Source organism: Arvicola amphibius, chromosome X (genome assembly GCF_903992535.2).
Source record: "Arvicola amphibius chromosome X, mArvAmp1.2, whole genome shotgun sequence".
In the NCBI taxonomy this organism is placed as follows: domain Eukaryota; kingdom Metazoa; phylum Chordata; class Mammalia; order Rodentia; family Cricetidae; genus Arvicola; species Arvicola amphibius.
The window spans coordinates 104,310,893-104,329,402 of record NC_052065.1 but is presented as its reverse complement, the minus strand read 5'-3'; the positions used below and the strand labels follow the sequence as shown (position 1 = coordinate 104,329,402).

Sequence of the window (18,510 nt, the reverse complement as noted above, 5' to 3'; positions counted from 1 at the left end):
AAAGTTTGAGGGCCTTGAAGGCTAGGTTGGACACTTGTTGGAAGTAGGTATACAGGTCAATTATGGATTATAATACAGGATTAGTGTATTGCCCATGGCCAGTAAGCATGTCAAAGGTAACATTAAGTCTAAATTGCAAAATTGTATAGACTTGAGTTCCTATTGTATCATCGTAAGTAGAGCACCACTGGAGGAAAACTGAGAGGTCAAGGATGGCTTTCAACAGAGAGTACCAATCACAATGAGTTTGAAGGTGCATGGCCCATTGTCTGAGTAGCATCGGTCACTCTTGCACACCCCTTTGTGGTGCCCAACCTGCTCCTGACCCTGCTGCCACTGGGAAGGCACATAGATGAAAAGGACAACATCACTGGTGCCACCAGACTCCACAGGTATGGGATGCACTCAGAAGCACTCAAGCATATCGAAAATGGACTGGAACCACAGATGTTGGAGCTGGCACTGACCCTCCTCATTGAGTGATAAATGCAGGTGCATGGTCCTGCCCTGGAAGTTGAAAGTGAGGACATATTCACCACATCTTGTCTCACTCTGATGTACCAGGAAGACACCAGGGAGCTGTTTCTTCTTTTCAGCACTAACTGGGCAGCCTTGAGTCGAGAGAGCATGCCATGAAACCAAGGATATATTGAGAGGGCTGATCCCACTCAGCACCTTCTGACTCCTCCTGGAATAGGAATGACCCTGTGGCTGCTTCTGGAGTATCCAGAGGAGGGTAGGAGGTTGAGAGGTGATGAACTGTTCCTGCTGGGAGTCCCTTCTCAATGGGAATGCAAGGGGGGCAATTCCAGAGGAAGTAGTTCTATTGAGTCAAAGTGGGAGGCAGCAATAGAAGCAGAACTAGGGGAGAAGGACACTGAAAGCCAGTCTGAAGGGTCCCCATAAGCACCCTGCAGCAGGCAATTGTTACTCTCACTGGGTACCAGCATCATATCCTGGCTGAGAAGACTCTCTGAATGATTCAGGCAGGGAAACTCCAGGCTCTCTGAGTTATCCCTTGTGAGGAAGGAGGTCTTAGGGTCCAGGCAAAGGGTCATGGAATGGTGGCTGATAGCAGGGCAGGATACTGGACTTAGGCACTCGTGGATGTTAGGCACCCAGGCCTTTACATGAAGTGTGTCAGTTGTCTCTCAGAATGTACTCTGAAGAGCCTTCTACCTTAACCATAAAAGTGTTATTCTTAGCTGACATCTCTATGGCAGGGGCCGTGCAGACATCAGTGACAGTAGAACAGGGAATTCTGAGTAGAGGCTGGTATGCCTTGGGTGGTACTAAGAACTCCAAGTGACTTCCTCCTCCTCCTTCTCCTTCACTTCAAAGCAGTAGGCGACACTTCTGTCACTGAGGCTGCCCTCCTCCTTCTGAGGTCAGCCCAGCTGCCTCTCCTCTATGACACACTCCTGCTAGGTCAGGGCCAGCTTCTCCACTCCCTATAAAACTGAGCAGCTCTTTTCTCTGTACCATTCCTGCTCTGTTTTTCAAGGCTCCCCCTCAACGACTCAGTCCATCTCTCCTAAAGTATGACTAGCCAATACCCTACCAACTGTCCCAGCATGACCAAGGAGTTGGAGTTGCTGTTTTCACCTAGGACTGGAGGGCATGGTGTGGTCTTCAGGGGACCAGCTGGAGAAAAAGAGTCCACGGCCCCTTACCACTACAGGATGCTCGCTACAGAACCTCTGACTGAGTAAACCCACTGAACAGAGGGAAAATCATTTCTTGAGATTTGACTTTGAGGACGTTGTAGAGGAGGAGGAGACTGAGGAAGGAAGGAGGCCAGCTAGGTCCTCAGAAGATAGAGATGGGCCCAACACAGCCAGGGCCCCACCTACCCTGCAGCTGTCAAGGGACGAGTCATGGGGTGGTGCAATCTCCACACCAGAGCTCAGTGGAGCCAAGGCAGTTTGGGAGACTGAGACCAAGGCCTGGGCCACCTAAGCTTTGATGTGCTGTAGGAATAGCTCAGTAAAATGGACAGAAAAGGCAGCTTCTGCTCCAGGCTCTGTATACTGTGGGTGGGAGCTCGGGTAGAGAAAACATGCTGGGTAAGATCCAGGGCAGCAGCCCTCCTCGCATGGAACTCACACAACTCTTGCCAACATGGTGCTGAGGAACTGTAGTGGCAGCGCTGGTTGGGAAGGGAAGGCCCCATCCTCTGGAGAAGGGACACCATTCATGATGGACCCCAGGAGGAGCCTGTGAGGAGGGGCAGCAAAGAAGAAAGTGACCAGAAGACATGGGGTGTGTGACAACAGCTGCATCTCACTCCCCACGCTTAGCTCCAGGGTCAAGCAAGTAGAAGGAGCCGCCATCTGAAGAGAACACTCCAATCCCAGAAGGGAAAAAGGATTCAACCACAGTCAAAATGACCAAAGCCTTTCTGTAAATTAAAAGACCAGCCACCACACTAATGGCTCTTAACTGCTGGTCTTGTAACTGAATTAGTCAAGAAGAGAGACCAAGAAAGAAAGTCCAACAGTCCACACTCTGAAGAGCAGTTGGGACTCCCAGTAAGGTAAGAGAGCCTTCAGAATAGCGCTGAGAGTGGCCCGGGCAAAAGTTACCAGTTTCTCTGAGGCTACAAGGAAGTCCATGTGAGGACAAGAACAGAAGGGAAAGTAGTGTTCACAGATGAGTGTCCTGCTTATACTGAGGGACTTCCACTGTTTATTAGGCTGCGGCTGTATGCTCACACAGCGTCTCCGGTCAAAAGGACCTGCCAGAGGCTCCTTTATTGGTTCTATCTTCTGGGTGGTCAGTCCTTATGTGTTTGAACTGTGTCACAATGAAGAGTTCCTAACCAGGAAGACAAACGGGAAAGCAAAGAAATGTAGAGTTAGGAAAGAAAGCCCCAATTGACCAAGGACTTAGAAAATGAAAATAGGGGTCAACTCACCAAAAACATCAAAAGGGGGCGAATACGCTGGTGGAGATTCAGGACAGGGATGGCAGCTGGAGCAGTAAGCAAGAAAGAAAAATGCCCAAAAGAGGGTAAGTAGGACAGAAAAGGTGATCAAAAGGAAAAGGTCCGTCCACTTCGGGTGCCAGTTGTAGTTTTTGCAGGCTTGGTGCAATCCCTGTTTCCTGGTGGACAGGGTTGAGAAGGCATGGGGGCAATGACACAGATTCTAAGAGATGACAATGCAGAAGTTCTTTATTGTAAAAATGTCAGGGATTTTTATGGGGCAAGGAAAATTAAGTTGCTGCAGGAACGTTTTTGATTCGTCCTTTTGAAACTGGCAGTCAACACTGGTGTGTTGTGATTGGCTAGGAACACCCATCATTTCTTACCATGCCTTTGATCCACTGACAGGTTTTCTTGGCCAATTTTGCTTACTCATTGTGAGTTTGCATGCTCTTGCTTGTGCTTGCAATATTGCCCTGCCTCATGTGTGATCTTCTGAAAAAAAAATGTTATGATAGAATTGAGTAAATTCAGAGTTTTAAACAATAGCTCTACCACACTATTCAATTTTATATGCGGTATGTAAATTATTTGAGCATTGCTATATTTATATTAATGGTGAAAATATATTCGTTTTGGGCCCATGAAAGCTAAATGATACTGTATGTAAAATACCTAATATCACATTAGACATCAGAGATCTTCATAGAAGTAGATGACAAGGATCCTGTGAAATAGCTAAGAGACAGGAGTTCAAGTGCCATATTAGATGACTGAAGATGACTTTTAATATGGGAAGTTGCCATACAATAATCCAACATAAACCATGACTTAGGAAATAATATATGTTCGTAGGAGAATTTTGGAAGAAGCATAGAATGTATAGAGATGAAATCATAATTCTTAGACAATACTATCACTTTTATGATAACTCAGTTGGAACATTTTATCCTTATAAAGAACATTGTACCAAATGTTTTCTGTTTACAGTAACTTGATAATGATTACTTGTTGCTATTAGTCAGATTTTAAAATATGTTAAAATTTATAAATAATAGAAATATCAACAAAACAGAAGCAAACGATTTTCTCTTCGTTTTAAAAAAACCCATGAAATAATCAGCTTCTTGTTTTGTGATTAAATTTTCATAAGTGCATATATTTTCCTGCTAACAAATATTATGTTCTTAACATCTTAAATACTATACATTCAGTATTTCCTTGTCATGAATAGATGATAACTTTTTATTAGCAATTATATAACAGATGTGTAGCATTAATTAGTTATGGAATTCTAAAATATTAAATATTCTCATTTACCTCATAAATATGAACAATAATACATGGAACATCTCTATCCATTTGCAAATTTTTTCCACTATGGGATTACTGTATGAAAAATTTCAACATTTTCTTGATCTTGCCAAATATCTTTACAAAGAGGTTATGAATTCATAGCTACAACATTATTTAAAGTCCTCATGTAAAACCCAAGTTCTGATTTGTTTTCCTTATAGCTCAAATGGAGGGTTTTCCCAAACGTATGGAAATAGATGTCCAATTATGTGCATTGAGATAGAGACTATTGATTAATAGTACACTGTATTATTTCTTTCCTCTTTCTAATGAAAAGCATATAAATAAACTCCATAAACAATGACAGTTTTTCTAAAAGAACAATTAAGCACTACTAAACAACAAAGAACTTTATCAGCAACTTACTCTAATAGTAACAATGCAAACTCAGTTTAGAAAACTAGCCTCTTGACCCCCCCAGAAAATAATACAGAAGCAGTTAAATATATCCAAAATTTTAAAATTTCTGTCGTGTGTGTGTGTGTGTGTGTGTGTGTTAGTCATGGAACTCTCCATGTAGCCCTGGACAGCATTAAGCACATGGCAATGTTCGTGCTTCAGATGTATTAGTATTACATTTCACAAAACCCAACTCATTTTTTTTTATTTTTACATTATAAATAGACCATCACTTGTTAGTGATTCTGGGCAAGGAAAAGGGATAAGATACTCTTCAGTAGAAGTGTCTACTTGTGTTTACAAATGGTAAATTAAGTGATCAATAGTAAGTTTTGACACTGAATCCATGAATACTTTCAATTCTAGGTAAGCTTAGAAGATTCAATTGAGCATGACTGAGTATAAAAATAATGCAGAATGTAAGAGTGAGTATCAGGTAGAATCAAGTATCTCCATAAAGTGAAATAATATTAATACAGTCATCATCATTTGCAACATCTATTCACAGGCATGTTTCAATAATGATTTCCCTCAAAGATCACTAAAACACTACACCAGTAATTCTCAACCCGTGGGTGGCAACCCCTTTAGGGATCAAACGTCCCTTTCACAGTAGCAGGGGATCACCACAACATGAGCAACTTTATTAAGGGGATGCAATGCTAGAAAGGTTGAGCACCAGTGCACTACACGGTTTCAGACAGGCATTTTTGTAATATAAGACCTAATATTCTCTAATAGCAATTCCTTTTTTAATTAATTTATTTATTAAAAATTTCCACCTCCTCCTCTCCTCCCAATTTCCTCCCACTACCCCCACTCCCTCTACCCCTCCCTCTCCAGTCCTAAGAGCAGTCAGGGTTTCCTGCCCTGTAGGAAGTCCAAGGTCCTCCCTCCTCCATCCAGGTCTAGGAAGGTGAGCATCCAAACAGACTAGGCTCCCACAAGGCCAGTCCATGCAGTAGAATCAAAACCCAGTGTCATTGTCCTTGGCTTCTCAGTCAGCCCTCATTATCAGGCTCTAGAGGGGTTCCAAGGTGTCCAAGGGGATGTCCCCAACTAGTTCTGTGGGCAGCAGAGGAGAGGGTGCCTGATTTGGCCTTATCCTATAGCCACACTGATGAATATCTTGCATATCACCATAGAACCTTCATCCGGCGATGGATGAAGATAGAGACAGAGACCCACATTGGAGCACAGGACTGTACTCCCAAGGTCCAAATGAAGAGCAGGAGGGAGAGCATGAGCAAGGAAGTCAGGACCACGAGGGGTGCGTTCACCCACTGAGACAATGGGAGCTCAAGGGGATCTAATGGGAGCTCACCAAGGCCAGCTCGACTGGGACTAATGGAGCATGTGAACAAACTGGACTCTCTGAATGTGGCAATTACTTAAGAGAAAATGAAAACTTATACTGACAGATTAATTTTAAGCAAAGTGCAATAGCATCTTGTGAAATTAGCAGTTTCCAAAATAAAATTAAAACACTTGCTAAAATTTGACTTGCCACACATGATCAAAAATTAATTTTGTTCCTGACCTCTTTTCTGAGTAATGATTTACACAGGTTATTCATGCTTAATATAATAATTTTAATTAGAAAAAGGTGATAAGAATTAAATAACTCATCTAAGAGGCTATTTATAAACTCTAGCTGCTATCATACACCAACTAAACTGTTAGAATTATTAAGTATACAGACAATACTTATAAATAGGGAATTCAACTTTATTAGAGAGAAATCCTAACTGAATGGAAAATAGAATATAATCTGACACTGAAATATTTAATATACTCAATAACAAGTGATGCAACTATAAGGAATTAAATTTTAAAAAAATGAGGCCCTCCTGCTTCTCTCAAGGGACTGAACACATGAGGAAATGTTCATGTGTTACTTATTGGTAGATGACAAAATCAAATGTCATAAACTCAATCATGAACTCTTCAAATAATCATAAAGGCTTGATTCTTACATCTTGGAACTATGGAAAATAATATGTGTTATAACTATCCTACTTTGTTATTATGAAAAGAAAAATAAATAATAGATTCAAAAGCACTATAACAATTTTGAAGTACCATATTTCTAGAAGGTATTATTGCTTCCAGAATATGGCACATTAATATACTCGATATGTTATCGTATCAGAATAAAGTATATTCAATATCAATGAAAATAGGTAGATGCCCATATATAAAGATTCTGTAAGGAAGTCATATACAATTATGAAAACATATAATTTTAAATTACTATTAGGATAAAGTTTGAAAATAGAAATAAATGACATGTATTGGAAAAAACATCTATTCTTAGAAATCACAGACACATGTTTCAAGCATTCATTTCACAAACCTTAAGATTCCTAATAAGAATATTCCTGTCTTAATAATAAAACATCTTTGCATTTTATTTTATGATAGCTTTTACAATTCTGTTACCATCATCTGAAGAACATAAAATACACTGAAATTAGTTGAGAATTAACGAGAGTTTCATTGTATAAATCTAATAAAGATACAGATAACTATACTAGAACTTTATATATGAAGAAAGAATGGGAGTGATTGTCATCTTCAATAAAAAAGAACAACATCATCAACAAAAAAACCTAATCTATTTTTAGTTTCAATAGATGGGAATAATTTAGCTCTAGAGAAAATTTATCCAGATTAAAGATGGCTATTGCACATTTATTTGTGAATATTTAATTGAAGCACGGAGAACTGGCATACTTTCAAGCTGTTAATCACAGATTTCTTAATGCATATTAGCTAATGGATGTATAAAATTATGCTTATCTTGTCTTAGATAAATGTCTAATTAAAATTCCTTTGAGGGAGAAAAAATCTTCACTGCATTTAAAATGAAAAGAACATTATGTGAAACCATATGCAATTTTAGATGGAGAAATGAGATTTTTTTCACAATAGAGTAGTTTGATAGGTATTATATGTCTAGGGTTTTCAATCAAGGTATTTAAAATTGTGTTCATGTGGTATAAAGACAACCAAAAACTGAGTTTCAAAGACAAATTTTGTTTATCCAGGTCCCTACAGAAACCTGCTAATGCTTGAGCAATTAAATTCATTTCTCATATAGTAAAATGCTACATTTTTCTGTAGAAATCAACATACCATAAATTCCCAACTATTCTGGAACCTAAATTAATTAAAATTAAATGCTCCAAAAGACTTCTTTCTAAAATTATGTGTTCAAATATTAACTGCAATATATTATGATAACCAAAAAGGAAAATTGTTTTATAGAATCTATATTTGACACATATTCTTTCCTCTTTAGTGAAGAAAAGATATTTTAAAAAATAAAATATAGAACATCTGCATTCTTGTACTGATTAGAGGTGGGCTGCATCCTGCCACCTGGCTCCCACACGGCTAGCTTTACATACGGAATAACAACACACAAACTATATTCATTTAAACACTGCCTGGCCCATTAGTTTCAGCCTCTTACTCACATGTTGACTAACCCATACTAATAATCTGTGTAACACCACGAGTGGTGTCTTACCGGCAAAGATTCAGCACGTCTGACCTGGTGGCTGGCTTCATGGCATCTGTCCCAGAGAGCAGAGGCATGGCGATTTATTAACTTCCCTTCCCAGCATTCTGTTCTGTCTACTTTGCTCACCTAAGGGCTGGCCAATCAAATGGGCCAGGCAGTTTCTTTATTAACCAATGAAATAACTCAAATAGAAGACCCTCCCACATCACATCCTCATCTATAAACTCACATTTTACTAATGGGAATTGTCCTGTTTCATCAAAACTACCAAGTGTCAGCTAGATATTCCTTATGTAGTGCAGCAGTGCTTAACCAGGGGGTAAATCATATCTGATACTGGAAAACCAGTCAACCACCCAGAACTAATAAGGTCAAGGATCTTAGAGAAATGACTAACAACATTTTAATAGATCAACATAATTCCTAATAGCTATCCTTATACCTAGAGATAACTACCAAGAAAGAATTACTTTGCAGAAAAAAGAAAAAGGAGACCATTACACAACTTGACATAATGCAGTGATCAGTGGATCAGGGAATCTCTGTCCTTAATTGCTATATCACAATAAAATTCCTTCACCTAAGGCTCAGGAACATTTTGGAAGAGGGGTGGAAAGATTGTAACAGGCAGATAACAAAGAAAGCTATTATAACAACAACAAGAAGAAAAAAACCTGATCAAAATGCAGACTTGTGGAACACAGTCCTAATGGATGTGATTATAAACACTCAGGCTCAATGATCGTTGATGAAGAGGGTTGAAAGAGTATAAGAACTAGACCATCAGGGAGTTTACTTTGAGACTGAATCTCTTGGTAATATCAGCAGCTACACCTAAAAGTTTCACTACTGAGAACACCCAAATGTAAACACCAAAGAAGGACACCAGTAAACATGTCAGTGTGAGTGGGAAAAACCCACAAGACCTCATCTCTACACAAAGAACTGTGATGACAGAGGAAAGCTGGAAACAGGAATTGTTCTTCCCCAGGGAAGAGAACATCCATTGTTGTAGGTATATTTTAATTAAAAGCTAAATAAAAGAAAATTAAAATTAAAATAAGAACTTGTGGGATAGGAGAGATGGAGAAGGGCAATGTGGGACTGAGGAATTAAGTATAAATGCTGCAATTCAATTTCCTTTTATATGCTAACTTAAGAAATTAGTTGGTGAGTATATACATTCTCACTGTACGGAAGCTTAAAATATACAGGGTTGTTAATTTATAAGTGTTTTATTTCTATTTTTATAAAACATTCATGAAATAAAATGATAATATTTTTCTTTATTACATTTTAATGTAATATTGGGAAAATAATTCTGAAAGAAGATATTTGTGTGGCAAAACAAGTTATTTATTCACTCACTTGGCTTGTAAGCCTATGAAGGCAATCATGTATAGATGTTCCATTTCCTGCAAATGCACATTTACTTTTGAAGTGTATAAATTAATGACATGTAATTTAAATGATGTTCTGTTTATGAAATAGTACTGAAATACCAAGTCAGTTTCAAAACAAACATTAAAATCAATTGATTCTAGCTCTTAACTCACATACTGGGTTCCTAGTTATTCACTAATGTGATAGTTCATGAAACAGTAGGATAATATTTTATGTAGTTTTCTAGAACTCTACATTTCTTAAAATATTTCAATTTACTAAGATTGATTACTGTAAATATCAGGTTAAAATAAAAAAGAACTCTATCATGGATTATTCTTAGATATTAAGCCACAGAAATTAGTCATTCAAGTACATAATCATAAAAGAAGCATGGTTTTGTAAAGTGGGTCAGGGATATTCATTTGGCTAAATGATTTTCCACATAAACAAGAGTTTTAGTTTTCTGCCAAAAAAATGTACTCTCAAAGTTGGAAAGAAACTTAAGGATTCTTATATTTCCCTGTGGACTGAATTTAGGTCAGTAGAAGAAGAGAGGTTAGAAAATAGGGAGAGGATGGAGTTGAGAAGAAAATTTAATTTTATGATGAGATAAATCACGTTTCCCAGAAACTGTGACTTTAGAAGAGAATAGAATTATTTGCTAAATTATTGAATAAGAAACTCAGAACTTCATGGTATTTTGTGGATTAGAATTAGTTTGGATTGAAGACTTTTGTCCAGAAACTCAGTATGCATATTTCTTTTCAGGTACAATTTCTATGTTTATACAGTACTCTTTTATTATTCATTAAAAACTGTGCATTTGCTGTATTTATTCTAATGTGATTTAAGGTATATTTATTTTCCTCTCTATGTGCATATGGGAAATCATTTGAAATCAGAACACCTGGGTTCAAACCCTCGTGGCTTGCTTGACATTCTGTGATATCTTATTAAAGCAAGAAAAACTAGAAAATTGATCCAAAGTTGAAATTAGAGAGTTTATACTTGTTTTACATATAGATTACAGATTCAATTTTAAATCAAGAAAAACCTTAGGTTTAGATGAGAGAACATACACTTACAGTTATCTAACATAAAATTAGCTCTAATTAAAGCTGTGGAAATACATTTGAAAACATCATACAAAGTTTGAAATGGAAATAATAGCTGACAGACTGTAGGGGAGGTACAAAATGTGCAACAACAAAAATGTGGTAAGTTTTTTTTTCCCTTTACCTACATGTTTGACCAGCCATGTTGAGGAATTATGATGAAAGTGAAAGCAGCCAATTTTCTTTTAAAGAAAAAAATCATCAAATTACAGCAAAGTAAAAAGTATCCTTTCAGCCAAAAGCTGGGAATAAGGTAGGGGTTCCTTTTTGTGTGTGTGGTTTGTTTTTGTTTTTTTTTTTGTTTTGTTTTGATTTGTTTTTCTCTCCTGAGGCCAAGACTCACTGCTCAATCACACTGCTGTTTGGTAGTAACTGTCTCTGGTTAAAATAACCAGTAAAAGAAAAGGGGACCTCTGTTCTACAAAGAATGTCAAAGAAATCACTTTGAGTTTTTTGTTTGTGTCTTTTGTCTTGATTTTACTCTCTCTGCTTTTCCTAGAGCCAAAAATGATTCACTATAAAATTGCAAAACTGCAGGTGGCTGAAGTGGAAGGAACTCTTTCTCTGGTCAGAAAAGCTGAAAAGAGGACTATTGAAACTGAATAATCTGGGAAAGATCTGAGAAATGAGAAAATTAGAAAAGTAGATCCCTGTATCCTATGCATAAATTGATAAAGATTCCATACTCACCTCTTGATGTCCCTGTGTGGAACAAATCCAAGAAAGTAGAGTGAAGATTTGGTTTTTGGATGTATTATAGTCAAAACTATTCAGACCTCATAGTAATCCCACAATAAAACAGTGGCCTCAAGGAGCAATCGCATAGGGTACATCCAAAGGGAAATTTTATTTCTGAATGATAAACATCTTTTCCCAAAATATTTTAATAATTGTCAGAATCTCAAAACATAAAATAACCATGTCCATAGTGGGACTGGAGAGATGGCTCAGTAGTTTTAAGCACATGCTATTCTTCCTGCAGATCCTATAAAACAGACACACAAAATCCACAAATAAATATATAGATAACAATTACAAATAAAATTTTTAACAACACCCACTGAAATATAAACAACATAATTTGATAAATTTATAAAGGAGAAAAAAGTCAGATCTCAACTGTAAGATGTTACAATTGTCAGACAAATGGTTAAAGCAGTCACCATATCTGCCCTCTATGGTGTTCTTTGAAACTAGTATTATTTATTAAGAATAAAAATAACTCAACTGGAATTTTTGAGTAAAATATTGAATATCTGAAATAAAATTATTTAGATGAATTCTTTATCAGAATAGACATTATAATCACACCATAGAAAACACAAGGAATAAATGATCTCAGACTAGCAAGTCCAAAAGGTGGAATACATCATACACCAAAACAACAAATTAATGGGAATTGACAAAAACTATTCACTGACACTTCAATAAAAATGCTCTAATTTCCCTAATAAAAAGGTCATACTGACCAATTGGATTATGACTGATGTGGGATTCCCCTCTGTATGTTATGCATACTATTGGTTAGTAAAGAAAACTGTCTTGGGCCTGCACAGGGAATAGAGGTAGGTGGGGAAAACTAAACTGAAGGCTGGGAGAAAGAAGGGCTGAGTCAGAGAGAAGCCATGTAGCCCAGCTGGAGACAGACACACCATAACTTTACCTGGTAAGCCACAGCCACGTGGCAATATACAGATTAATGGAGATGGATTAAATTAATATGTAAGAGTTAGCCAATAAGAAGCAAGAGCTAATGGGCAAAACAATGATTTAATTAATATAGTTTCTGTGTGATTATTTCAGTTCTGGGTGGCTGAGAACAGGCAGCCTGTTGTTACATATGATAGGAGCCATACTTCTGCTGCATCTAGGAAACATATCTTAACATCAAGGATAGATATCATCTCAGGATAAAAGGTTTAAAAAGATGTTCCAAGCAAATGGACTCAAGAAGAAAGCTAGGACAGTCATTTTAATATGTAACAAAATAGACATCAAACCAAAACTAATCTGAAATGATAGGGAAGGACACTACATACTCATCAAAGGAAAAATCCACCAAGAGGATATTTTAATTTTAAACATCCATGGAACAAACTCAAAGACATTTAAAGTCATAAAATAAATATAACAACTAAAATCACATATTGTTTCACACAGTGATAGTGGGTGACTCCATTCTTACCAATAGAGAGGTAATGGCAACAAGAATTAAACAGAGAAATGTTACAGCTAAATAATATCATAAACCAAGTAGACTTAATAGGCATATAGAACATTTCATCCAAATAGAAAAGAATATAACTTTTTCTCAACAACTCATTGAACTTTATTCAAAATTTGTGATATACTCAAACCCTAAGAAAATTTCAACAAATAAAAAAATTAAATAACACCCTGCATTCTGTCTGACCACCGCATATTACCAAAAACAATAGAAACCAAAGAAAGTTCACAAACTCCTGGACACTGAACAACTCATTACTAAATAAAAAATGAATCAAGAAAGAAACTAAGAAATTAATTCAAAAACTTTATAGAATTTAATGAAAATGAAAACACAACATACAAAATCTTATAGGGCACAAAGTAATTTGTTTGAAGGCAGAAGTTCATATCACTACATGCCTATACAAAAAAATGAAGAAATGAATAATAGTAGCTTAATGCCACATAAGAAAGCTCTAGAACACAAAGAAACATAATACTCAAAAGGTGTAAATGGCAAGAAATAATCAGATGCAGACATGAAATCAATAAAATTAAAACAAAAGAATTTACAAAGAATGAAACAAAAAATTGAATCTTAGAAAAAAAAATCAGTGACTAAAAAAGCCTGCGCTAAATTAGTTAAAAGACAAAGAGAAAACAAAAATTATCAAAGTTCTAGATGAAAAGAGGGAGACAACAAATACTGTGAAAATCTAGAGAAAAAAAGACAATCTTCAAAAAAATCTTGTGTAGGTAGAGACTACTTGTTTGTTTCTGGACTGCCTGGCCAAATATAATAACACAAAACTAAATTAATTACAACACTGTCTAGCCAATAGTTTAGGAATATTTCTAACTAACTCTTCCATCTTAAATTAACCAATTTCTATTGATTTCTGTATTGCCATAAGGCTGTGGCCTACTGGTAAGATTATGGCTGGCGGCTGGTGTCTTCCTTTTTTGGCAGGTACATGATATCTCTTTGACTCTGCTGCTTTCTCTCTATATCTCTGTTCAGATTTCCTGCCTGGCTTTACTTTACTAAGCCATTGGCTGAAAAATCTTCTTTAATAACCAATGGTAATAAAACAGATTCATAGCATACAGAGAGGAATACCACTTCATCTCCCATTTTTTTCTAAATAAAAAGGAAGGATTTAATTTTAACATAGTAAAATTACATATAACAAAACTGCTATCAAGCTAGAATTACAATTACAATATTTATCTACTTTATCTTTGATTATAACTACAGAAATCTATATTTATCTTTCAACTTCATCAAAGACTGCAAAAGGATATAATATTACCTATGTAAACAAAAAGTACATTGTAAGCAACTTCCAAAAGTCTAGAATTGACAGAGACATCTCGCTGCCTGGATAGTCACACAAAGCTCTTCTGTAATGTTGGGGCATCCATCTTCAGCCTATAGGCCCATAATATCTGGCAGACTTTTGCATGAAGCAGGAAATTTGAAGATCTGTTTTGCCTTGTAAGGGCAAAGTTCATCAGATGCTTTCTTCTGTGTCCGGCAAAATTTCTGGGAGTTCTTTTATGAACCCTGAAGGACTGTTTCACCTTTAGGCAAGTTCAATATTCTTTTTTTTATGTGTGTCATCATGTCCAGTTCATACAGCATACCATCAAGCAGTCCAGGCAAGAACAGTTTCTTTCCCAAAAGGCTAACAAAATCTGTAAGGAGCCTCTTTGATGATCATCATCCTCTAGAAGTAGATTGATGATGCCAGGATCAGAAGTTCTCATTGTCAACAGAACCCTAAGTTATTTAAATGCCATATTCTACAGTTTTTTGAAGTGGTTAAAGATTGCTTATCTATGTGAAATATAATCTCTATGCATCTAAAGAACCTGTTTTGTCTATAAGTATGAAAAACATGGGTGACTCTTGACCTATGATTCTTAATACCTATATAGCTTAAAGAATAAAGCTTCATATTAGAATATTAAATAATCCTTAAACAACTGTGCAGCAAATGATGACTATGACCTCAAATGTATACAATGTATAATCTTGATCAGAGGTAGAAATGTATACTACAATATGATAAATATATCCTAAAATCGCATCGATATACAAAATATCTTAAGCAGAGGTAGAAACATGCATGCATATAATATAACAAGATAACTTTGCATAGGTGTACAAATATTGTAAACAGAAATAGGAGAATATTCAATATAAGCTCACATTGGTCCCATTTGAAGGTGGAGACTGTTCTTTCATTTCCCAGCTTCCATGACCCAAAATAATCACAAAGAAATTATATTAATTAGAACACTGCTTGGCCAATAGCTTATGTTTCTTATTACCTAACTCTTAATCTATGTATTGCCACGAGACTTGTGGTTTACTGTTAAGGTTTCCCAGTTCTCTGGTGTCTGTCTCCTTCAGAAGCTACGTGGCATCCTTCTGACTCTGCCTACTTTCTCTCTATATCTCTGTTCAAATTTCCTGCCTGTCTATATTCTTCCCTGCTATAGGCCCAAAGCAGCTTCTTTATTAACCAATGGTTATAAAACATATTCATAGCATACATCAATCCCACATCAATCCTATAATCTACCACTTGGAAAAATTTCAACGAAATGTGTTATGGAATATTATTTTAAGATGTGTTAACATTTATTTATGCTTTGGAATATTTGTTCAATGATGCAAAGATGTGTTGCATTTTTTGATGCTGAATTTGTTTAACTCTATGATGCTATGTTATTTTGACTGTCTAAAACATGTGATTGTTCTAATAAAAAGCTGAATGGGCAAAAACAAGGCAGGAGAAATGATGGGCAGGGCTGGGAGAAAGAGAATAAATGGGGACATCTAGAAGGAGAGGATCAAGGAATGAGAAAAGGAGGCAAGAAGGATTCCAGGGGCCAGTCACCCAGCCACACAGTCAGACATGTAACAAGAAGGAAAGAAAAGTTATAAAAATAGTAGAGAAAGATAAAATCCCAGAGACAAAATGTAGATGGGATAATTTAAGTTAATAAAAGCTGGCAAGGAGCAAGCCAAGCTAAGGTTGGTCATTCAAAGGAAAGAATAAGTTTCCATGGATTTATTTGGAAGCTGGGTGGTGAACCTCCAAAAGAATCAGAGTAAAAAAAATGGATAATTTAAAAATATATATCAAAAACCAAAGTTAAATCAGTATCAGATGAGCAATATATAGGGCCTATAATAGCTAACGAAATAGAACAAGTAGCTAAAAGTCTTCTAACCAAAAATGCTGAAGGCAAAATGATTTTAGGACAAAATTCTATCTCATACCCCCAAAAGAAGTTAATGACAACACTCTACAAATAGAAAGAGAAAAAGAAAACTCAATTCTTTTTAAAAGTCCACAGTTACTCTGATATTGAAATTATACACCACATAAAAATGTAACAAAGAAAAACAATTATAGTCAAACTTCTCTTAACAACATAGATGCAAAAACCTCAATAGATATTTGCAAACTGAATCTAAGAGCACTCCAAAAAAAAATCATCCCCATGATCAAGTAGGCTACAACCCAGAGATGCAAGGATGATTCAATATACATATATCGATAAATACAATCCACTAAAAAAACAAAATTAGAGACAAACCTATATGATCACCTCATTTAATGCAGATATGCCTTTGTCAAAATCATACTCTTTCATGATAAAAGTTCTGAAGACTAATATATGTGGTTAGTTTTCTCAAAATTTTTCCAGGTTCAACACTGCTCACAGTAGAAAGATTTTCAAATAAATTAATATGAACAGAGAAATTATGAAGATATTGATTTTGAAGGTATTTTTAGTTATAATTGTCCTTAAGTATAGTGAAAATTTTCTGTCACAATTATAACAATAGAGGGACAAATTGAGTACTTAATTAAGCATTTTTGTATGTGAGTTCTGGCTCCTCTAATTCTAAACTACATGAACTTGACTTATTTGTTTTTTGCTTTCTATGTATTTGTTAAATATTTATAATATATATAATGTATTTTCTGTACCATATATTTAAAATATTAAACAATAAAGTGAATTAAACAGGATTTTTACCAGCTGAGATTGTTGAGAAGTAGCTGGCTGCCATGGAATAATCCTCTTGTACACTGTAAATATTTTTCACTCAAGTTGGTTTAATGAAACACTGATTCGCCTGAAGCCAGGCATGAATTGTAAGCAGAGCAACCAAACTAAGGATGATGAGAACAGGAGATGAATGTGCATGCTAATAAAGATACTGCCACATGACAGAGTATAAATAATGTATATGGGTTAATTTAAGTGTTAGAGTTAGTAATAAGCCTGAGCTATTGTTCAAGCATTTACAGTTAATATAAGCCTTTGAGTGATTATTTGTGAACCAACAGGTGGGAGAGAAACATCCACCTACTGTTTGCTTACTTGGTCATTTTGATAATTTCTGTAATATTCTTTAAGTTTTATTGCAGGTGACAATTTAAAGTATTTCCTCATGACACATTTTGTCAGAGGCCATAGGATTACATAGCAGGTGGTAACTAGTGTTCAACAGGCTGACCAGCCAGATGAGTAACTCTCACATGGGGAACTCCACTTGGCATGGTTGTGGGGTTGGTGACTATAGAAAACTGTTTCTCTCTATATATAATTTCTCTCATGAGTCACTTCATTTCTTCAATAAGAATAGCTTTGGGTGTTTTCCCACTGCTCGTGTGTTTATCTCATGAAAATATTCCATATACTGGACACACATATGTTTTTGGATGGTCAGGAAAATAACATCTCATTAAACTGTATAATTTTGAAAAATAGAAAATAAAGTAGACCAAAAAAAAAGCCAAGCCAGGGTGGTATACACCTTTAATCCCAGCACTCCTGGAGGCAGGGGCAGGTGAATCTCTATGAGTTCAAGGCTAGCCTGGCCTAGAGAGCAAGGTCCAGGGCAGCCAGGGCTGTACATGCCACACAGAGAAACCATGTCTAAAAAACTAACAAAAAAAAAAGAAAAAGAAGAAAGTACACAACATATGTTTTATAACTAGATCTAATATTCCACGAGGCTGTAAGACCCTTAAAGCCTGTTTGTTCCTTTTACTCAGACTAACACAAAAAATAAATTTTCTCCTCAGTCTAAGACATACTGCACACAGTTAGCTCATTTTTACCTCAGAACAAGTTCAAACTAGACTAAAGGTTTTTGTAAATGGATAATAAACTTAAAACTTTACAATTATGCACAAGATCAGACTCTCAAATGTCTAAGCAAGGTTATTTACAGAAAGCAGCCTAAAAAATTATGCCAATTCTTAGCTTGCCACGTTTGACTGATAAAGACTATGCCTCAAAGCTTATCTCACTCAATACTATGACTCTACCCACTGGTCACAGTCTTACTCCAGTACCTTGAAACTCTGTATAGCCATGATAAAGGGCTCTGCCCTTATTGTTCACCCAAAGGAATGTGCTTTTGACCAATGAGTTGTAACTCTTGTAATTTTTGTATTATTGCTTCAGTCTCCTGTAAAATGAAAAGAAAAGAAAAAAGAAAGAAGGAAGGAAGGAAGGAAGGAAGGAAGGAAGGAAGGAAGGAAGGAAGGAAGGGT

At 36.1% G+C, this 18,510-nt stretch overlaps 1 pseudogene; it reads right to left on the bottom strand.

Moving 5' to 3' along the window:
- Positions 1-219: 219 nt before the first annotated feature.
- LOC119804412 lies at positions 220-2,198 on the bottom strand (annotated as a pseudogene).
- Between the last annotated feature and the right edge of the window lie 16,312 nt (positions 2,199-18,510).